Source organism: Lucilia cuprina, chromosome 6 (genome assembly GCF_022045245.1).
Source record: "Lucilia cuprina isolate Lc7/37 chromosome 6, ASM2204524v1, whole genome shotgun sequence".
Taxonomy (NCBI): Eukaryota; Metazoa; Arthropoda; class Insecta; order Diptera; family Calliphoridae; genus Lucilia; species Lucilia cuprina.
The window spans coordinates 11,971,700-11,980,730 of NC_060954.1; the positions used below are offsets into that span (position 1 = coordinate 11,971,700).

Sequence of the window (9,031 nt, forward strand, 5' to 3'; positions counted from 1 at the left end):
CTAGTCTATAGTCTAGTCTATAGTCTAGTCTATAGTCTAGTCTATAGTCTAGTCTACAGTCTAGTCTATAGTCTTGTCTATAGTCTAGTCTATAGTCTAGTCTATAGTATAGTTTATAATCTGGTCTATAGTCTAGTGTATAGACTAGACGTCTATAGTCTAGTCTATAGTATAGTTTATAATCTGGTCTATAGTTCAGTCTATAGTCTAGTGTATTGCCAGGACTATAGCCTAGTCTAAATCCCTGTCTACAGGTTAGTAAATAGTCTTTACTTTAGTTTAATCTATAGTTTTGTTGTTAGTCTCGACTATAGTTTAGTCTGTAGTCTAGACTTTAGATTAGTCTATAGTCTGAAATATAATCTGGATCATAGTCTAGTTTTTAGTCTGGACTATAGTCTAATCTAAAGTCTAGATTATAGTCCAGTCTGTACTTTATCTTTAGTTAATAGTCTCTACTATAGTCTAGTCTATAGACTGAACTAAAGTCTACTCTACTATAGTCTGGAATGATTGTGTTTTTCAGTTAGGTATTTAAGTTCAGTTAACTTTGTTAGTATTGCCAACTGTTTCACTCAAAACCATAAACAATAAACAGCTGTTTTTTGCAAATAATACTTTTGTAAAATGAAAAATTTTGAAAAAATTTTAAATAAACATTTAAAACAATAAAAAATAAAACAAAACAAATCAAAAAAATAGCTATTTACTTAAAATATTAAGTTTTTGTTCTTTCGAAATCTTTGTTTTATTGTATTTGTTAATTGTGTTTTCTCACTTATAACTTAAGTTTAATTGGCCAAAAACATTCTGAATAAAACACAAAACATATATTAAACTAGGTTTAATCGAAGCAAGTAGATTATCTTTATCTGAAAAAACCCGCCTTTAGTCTGTAATTTCGGCTATAGTGTTTAAAAATTATATTACCACTTGGCCTTTAAAGCGATTTAATTCTTTTAAAGTCTAGACATTTGTATTTATTATGTAAATAATAATTTAAATAATATAAATGAGAAAAATAAAAAATACATTTCAATAGCTATGGAAAAGGTTATCGTATCAATTTAAATGTTTTCCAATGATAGTTCAGTTAATGAAAATAAGTGCTAAGTAAAAAAAAATTCAGTAAAATTGTATGAAAAAGTAAAATTTTACTACCAAATTATCTTAGATACTTAAAACCCGATAAGTAGAGAAATGAACTGGCAATTTCTTTATTTTAATAGGTATGGAGAAAATACATTATCGAATGAAATTAAAAAACCTTGCAATCTTTTATTTAAGCGAGAAATAATTTTCATTTTTTTAAATAAAATATTGATTTTTAGTGTCGTATAATATTTTTGTAAAAAAAAATAGGTTTTGAACTATTATATCAGTGAATATTTAAAAAAAAATGTTTTTTGTTACTTGCCATTTTTACAAATTGCATTATTAATAGTATGAAGCGTCGATTTGGAATCTGGACTTTGACAATTGAAAAAAAATGTCAATGTTGTCTGTGTGTGTTTATTTAAATTAATACAAAATAAATGTATAAATAAATAAAAAATTTATAGACTGTCTAGTGCTATTGAAATATATTTCTTGAAAGTATATTATTGTATATTCTTTTGTTATTTAAATTAAATAATGATAACATGTGTTTTTAGAATAATTTTGAAAAAAAAATGGCAAAAAAAACAGTAATAAACTAATTTCATATTACACTGATAAGATTAAAAATTTTATATTTTTATAATAAAGGGGAAAAGCAAATTGATTGAGTAGATTTTAAGTAGTAGTTCAAGGTAAAAGTCAAAAAAATTTGCGAAATTTTTTAATGAAATTTTTAAAAAAAATTTCCATTTTTGTTTAAAATCAAACATTTTTTTAAAATTTTTATTATAATAAAATTAAATCACATTAAAATTAAAATATTTTTAAAAATTTGTTTAAAAAAAACCAAAAATTATATGCAATTTTTGCAAATCATTCTTTAATTATGTTTGCATAAGGCCATGCTGCCCATTATTAAACGTCAAACGAGTTGGCAACACCATGTTTACAAACGAGCCTCTTTTTCTTTGACAATTCCTTTTGCTCTATAAATTTATGTTAATGTCAACTAGTTAAAGGTTAAAAAACAAGTTCCCTACTATACATATATATACAAACATACCCACATGCATAGATTTCTACATGTGTACATAAGTATGTATGTTAAATTGTTTGTGTTTTCAAGTATTAATTTATACACGAGTTTGATTGGATAAAATAAGAAAATTGATTTTTCTTCAAAAAAAAAAAAAAAAAAAAAAAACACTCACAAACAATAACAAAACAAAAAGCCGTACAAAAATACACAACAGCCAACATACACACACACGCAGCAAAAAACAAAGTTTGTCAAATGTGAAGAAAAACAATAATAATAAAATATTATAACAACCACAACAAAAATAAACTCCATAAACAAGAACTAAAGTAAAATTAAGATGATGAAAATGAAAAAAGGAAAAATCTTATAGAAAGAAAAAAAAATCAACAATTTTATAGACCCTCGTGATTTTATTGTGAGTTGTCATTGTTAAATGACATAAATTAACTGAAATATCACCACCATCACCAAGCAAGTTGCTATTTATTAACGAAAAATAGATTGAAGAACAAAATATTTGTTTTTATCAAATTGTAGAAGAAAATATATCTAAAATAGCACATGGTTGGATGCATAAAAATATACAATAGATCATTTAGTTAGATTGAGAAATAATAAGATTTGAAATACTTTAGAAATATGTATTTATAGTCCAGTCTAGAGTCTGGACTCTAGTCTAGTCTATAGTCTGGACTATAGTCTGGACAGTAGTGTAGTCTATAAGTCTAGTCTAGACTATAGTCCAGTCTACAGGTTGAACAAGAGTCTAGTCTATAGTCTGAACTATAGTGTCTAGTCTATAATCTACTATAGTCTAGTCTATAATCTGGACTACAGTCTATTCTGTAGTCTGGACTATAGTCTAGTCTGTAGTCTGGACTATAGTCTAGTCTGTAGTCTGGATTATAGTATAGTCTGTAGTTTGGACTATAGTCTAGTCTTTAGTCTAGTCTATAGTCTGGATTATAGTCTAGTCTATAGTCTGGACAATAGTGTAGTCTATAATCTGGACTATAGGCTAGTCTAGACTATAGTCTAGTCTACAGTCTGAACAAGAGTCTAGTCTATAGATTGTTCTATAGTCTGAACTATAGTCTAGTTTATAATCTGGACTATAGTCTAGTCTATAATCTGGACTACAGTCTATTCTGTAGTCTGGACTATAGTCTAGTCTGTAGTCTGGACTATAGTCTAGTCTGTATTCTGGATTATAAAACAGTCTGTAGTTTGGACTATAGTCGAGTCTTTAGTCTAGTCTATAGTCTGGACTATATAGCATAGTCTATAGTCTAGTCTATAGTCTGGACTATAGTCTAGTCTGTAGTCTGGATTATAGTCTAGTCTGTAGTCTGGACTATAGTCTAGTGTATAGTCTGGACTATAGTCTATAGTCTTGTCTATAGTCTAGACTATAGTCTTGTCTATAGTCTAGACTATAGTCTAATCTACAGTCTGGACTATAGTCTAGTCTATAGTCTAGACTATAGTGTAGTCTTTAGTCTAGACTATAGTGTAGTCTTTAGTCTGGACTATAGTCTAGTCTTTAGTCTGGACTATAGTCTAGTCTATAGCCGGGACTAAAGTGTAGTCTGTAGTGGGGATTATGGTCTAGTCTGAAGTCTGCACCATAGTGTAGTCTATAGTGTGGATTATGGTCTAGTCTATAGTCTGTACTATAGTGTAGTCTATAGTCTGTATTATGGTCTAGTCTATAGTCTGGGCTATAGTCTAATATATAGTTTAGTCTAGTCTATATTCTGGATTAAAGCCTAGTCTATAGTCTGTACTATATTCTGGTCTATTGTTTGGCCTCTTGTAAAGTCCACAGTCTGGATAATAGTATAATTTATAGTCAGAACTATTGTCTATAATCTGGACTATAGTACAGTCTAAAGTCTGGACTATAGTTTAGTCAATAGTTTGGACTAGAGTTTAGTCTATTATTTGGGCTATACTCTAATATAGTTTTGACTATAGTCTTATCTATAGTCTGTCTTATTGTCTGGACTATAGCAAATTCTTTAGTGTGTACTATAGATCAATCTTTAGTCAAAACTTTCAACTATAAAAACAACAGTTACATCAAAGAAAATGATCTATTTACACTACGTTACGCTCGAGTAATTGCATTTGTTATTAACAAATCTTATTTTTAAAATTTAATAAACTAATTTTAGATTTTTATCATTTAAACCTAGCTCTAACCATTAAACAATTTAATAAATTTTTTAGCACTCTATTAAAATTAAATATTAAACAAATTTAACAAATTCTTTAGATATTCAATATCATGAAATTTATAGTTGATGCTTTTTTAATTAATATATTTAACTAATAACCGCAAGACAAATTTTCTATTGTTTTTATAACTTTAACAATATCAAATTAATTCCAAATCTTTTAAATGACAATAATAAAATTATGCAAGTAATTGTTTATATTTTTTTCAAAAAGTTTTTTAAAACTTTTGAAATAATTCCGCTGTAAGTTTAACGTAATTAGTCACTTTTATTTTCATTCACCATAAACTGTTAACAGTCGTATTAATAAATTAGTAAATGCATTTTTTTGCAGTATTTTTTTTCTATTTGTTTCATTTTGTACTTACAATAAGTAAATTTGTTTAATAATAATAATAATATTCACATTAAACTTGTAGACAAATAGTACTTATTGATATAATACAACAAAAGTACAATTAACATTTTTCATGTTCAAAAAAAAAAAAAATGTACTTTGTATAAATAAATATAAAGGGAGAATTTGTAAAGAGAATTACAATAGAATATTTAATTTATTAGTTAAACATATGCATAGATTATGCAATTATTAACATTGTAAAATAACGTCATTATTTTGCTAAACGGTACGTATATTTGCAGGGATGTAACTATCAATAGTATTAGTATATATTTTATGAAGAATATTACGTTTTTTCGAAAATATCTATTAGATAAGTTTTTTAAATTAATGATAAAACTTTAATCTTTAATTTAACAAAAGATTAAAGTTCTTGTTCTTGTTCATTAATTTAATATTATATATTTACAATTTTCCAGCCCTGTTTCACATTTTAAGTGTGATTTATTACACTATCATATTATGAATTATCATTGTCATGGAATTTTCAATAAAAATCTATTGAAATTGTGTAAGAAAATTAGTAAATAAAAGAAAGATGCACCTTTTGATGAGGATCTGTATAAAAATGATATAAATATCAAAATTATTTTTATGACAGATTTTTAGTTTGTAGTTTAAACTAAAAGTTAAACTTGGATTAATACAATACTTTTAGTTTTGACTATAGATCAGTCTGTAGTCTAAACTTTAGATCAATCTATGGTCTTGAATATAGATCAATATAGATTAGTCTATATTCTTGACTATAGAACCTTGATTATAGATGCATCTATAGTCTTGTCTATAGATTCGTCTATAGTCTTGACTATATTCCAGTCTATATTCTTGACTATAGAACATTCTATAGTGTTGACTATAGAAGAATCTATAGTCATGACTACAGAAGAGGTTATAGTCTTTACTATAGAAATGTCTATTATCTTGACTATGTATCAGTCTATAGTCTTGACTATAGATCAGTCTATAGTCTTGACTATAGATCAGTCTATAGTCTTGACTATAGATCAGTCTATAGTCTTGACTATAGATCAGTCTATAGTCTTGACTATAGATCAGTCTATAGTCTTGACTATAGATCAGTCTATAGTCTTGACTATAGATCAGTCTATAGTCTTTAGGCTTGACTATAGATTAGTCTATAGTTTTTACTAGAGATTAGTCTATAGTTTTTACTAGAGATTAGTACATAGTTTTGACTATAGATCAGTCTTGAACATTTCTCAATCTATAGCATTGACTATAGATCATTCTATAGTTTTGACTATAGATCAGTCTGTAGTCTGGACTATAGATCAGTCTGTAGTCTAGACTATGGAACAGTCTTTAGTCTTGACTATAAAACAGCATTTAGTCTTGACTAAAGATCGTCTTACAATGTGGACTATAGACCAGCTTATAGTCTTGACTAAAGATCAGTCTTGTCTCGATTACAGATCATTCCATAGACCAGCTTATACTAACAGTTAATGTAGGGTCTAACACAGCCTATGAATAACCACCTAATACTAAAGATCTTCCGTATTTTATGGAATTAAACCAAGTAAAACCTTATCATCGTGTGTGTGTAAAGAAAAAATCTAAATACAATAAAAAAAAAGTAATTACGTTGCCAACAAATGTCAAACACACGCATTAATTCTCAGACTTAATAAAACAAAAAAAAAAAAAACTGTAAAAGTACTTGTGAGTGTAAGTGTCAACGAGAGTTTGTGTGAGTATATCTCATAATTTGACAATTCATCACTGTTAGGCGTATTTTTTTTTTTTTTTTTCAATATTTAAAACAAAAACCGGTGATATGATTTATTTTAAACTATTTCAAGTTTATTTTAAAGGTCAATGTGTGTCTATGATTTTTCCACACGTCCTTTTTTGCAAATTAATTTCTATTGAATATTTTTTTTCTTGGTTACCAAAAGACATGTGTTCTTTGGTTTTAATTTGCTTCACTTACCTTTTTTTGATTTTATAAAAATCCAAATGTTTGACGTAACTTTTTTTGTGGTTTTTTCTTTTAGCGTTTAGATTTTCTTTTTTTCTTTTGATTTTATTATTTAAATCCTCTTGTAAAAGAAATTGTCTTATTTTTGCACGGCAATGAAAATTGCTAATTGTTTTGTGTAATAATAAAGAAAAAAATGCAAAAAAAGAATTAGAGAAAAAAATTAAATAATAATTACAATATGCCTATGGATTGCATAAATATTATAAAATTAACAAATTAATTATTTTACTAATATTTTTTTTCAATTTTTAAAAGGCACATTTATTATAAAAAAAACTATTATAAAAAAATATATTAAAAAAATTTTATTCACACTAACCAAATATAAGAAACAATTCTTTTTTTATACTTTAAAGTATAAAATTAAAAAATAACACACTCCGTTTATAACTTTAAAAACGACCCACTCGCACCAAAGTCTCACGACCGACTAACTTAATGACAAATTGCAAACAGAAATCTATATATTTTCACATGCAAAAAAATCGTATATATATAATACAAAAAAGAAGAAGAATAAATATTATCACAAACAACAAAACATATGTATACAAATAGCCCAAAAGGAAAGAGAAAACTCAAAAAAAAATTGTAAACAACAACACACAACATATGTTCTAAAATTCTCTAAAAACGACCAGAGCTCCACCACCACGAAAAAGAGAGACAGAGAGACACAGTCACATGCAGAGAATTATCATCGAGAGCAATATAGTATGAGAGTAAGCCCCCAAAACGATAACGGTTATTGGTGCTGCTACTGCTGCCAAAAAACTTTTGATAAAGAAAACTCAAAAAAACTCCATAAACATGGAAGAGCTTTAACATTGCTCTTGGAAATATAAACGAAGGAATGTATCTGGTATTTTATGGATGTTTTTTGTTGTTGTTTTTAAAACAACAAAAGAAACCGGTATTTTGAATCATATACTCGAAGATTTGAGAGTAGCTATAAAAAAAGTATATTTTGCGAGTTTTATACGTGGTTGGTTTGTTAAGTGGTTACAAAATATGGTCATACAATTTGATATAGTATGTGTTACTTATCTATAGTCCACAATATAGAATAGAATAAAATAGACTGTTGTCTAGACTTTTAACCAGACTGAAGACTAAACAACAGACCAAATTGAAGACCAGACTATAGACTAGACTATAGACTAGACTATTGACCAGACTATAGACTAGACTATAGACCAGAATTTACACTATAATATAGAATAGACTAGACTATAGCCTAGATTATAGACTAGACTATAGCCTAGACTATAGACTAGACTATAGACTAGACTATAGACTAGACTATAGATTAGACTAGACTATAGATTATACTATAGACTAGACTACTGACTAGACTATAAACTAGACTATAGACTAGACAATAAACTAGACTATAGACTAGACTATAGACTAGACTATACACTAGACTATAGACTAGACTATAGACTAGACAATAGACTAGACTATAGACTAGACTATAGACTAGACTATAGACTAGACTATAGGCTAGACTATAGACTAGACTATAGACTAGACTACAGACTAGACTATAGACTAAAAAATATACTAGACTAGTCCATACAACAGACTATAGACTAGACTATAGAGTAGACAATAACTAGACTGTGGACTTCACTATAGACTAGACTATAGATTAGATTATAGATTAGATTATAGACTAGATTATAGACTAGACTATAGCCTAGACTATAGACTAGACTATTGACTAGACTATATATAGTCCAGTCTATAGAATAGTATATTGTCCAGACTATATAATAGTCTATAGTCCAGACTATAGAATAGCCTATAGTCCAGACTATAGAATAGTCTGTAGTCCATACTATAGAATAGTGTATATTCCAGACTATAGAATAATCTATATTCCAAACTATAAAATAGTCTGGACAAGGATAGACTAGACTATAGATTAGACTATAGACTAGATTATAGACTAGATTATAGACTAGACTTTAGACTAGACTATAGACTAGATTGTAGACAAGACTATAGACTTGACTATAGACAAGATTGTAGACTACACTATAGATTAGACTGTAGACTAGACTACAGACTAGACTATAGACTAGACTATAGAATAGACTATAGACTAAAATATAGTCTAGACTATTGACTAGACTATAGACTAGACTATAGACTAGACTATAGACGAGACTATAGACTAGACTATAGACTAGACTATAGACTAGACTATAGACGAGACTATAGACTAGACTATA

General features: G+C 27.5%; 1 long non-coding RNA gene across 1 annotated transcript; it reads right to left on the reverse strand.

Annotated features, from left to right (window-relative positions):
* Positions 1–6,559: 6,559 nt before the first annotated feature.
* Positions 6,560–7,250, reverse strand: LOC111682428. Its single transcript, XR_002762659.2, has 2 exons — positions 7,111–7,250; positions 6,560–6,893 (listed from the first exon to the last, which is right to left on the reverse strand). It is a non-coding gene; the product is annotated as an uncharacterized LOC111682428 (long non-coding RNA).
* Positions 7,251–9,031: the final 1,781 nt, after the last annotated feature.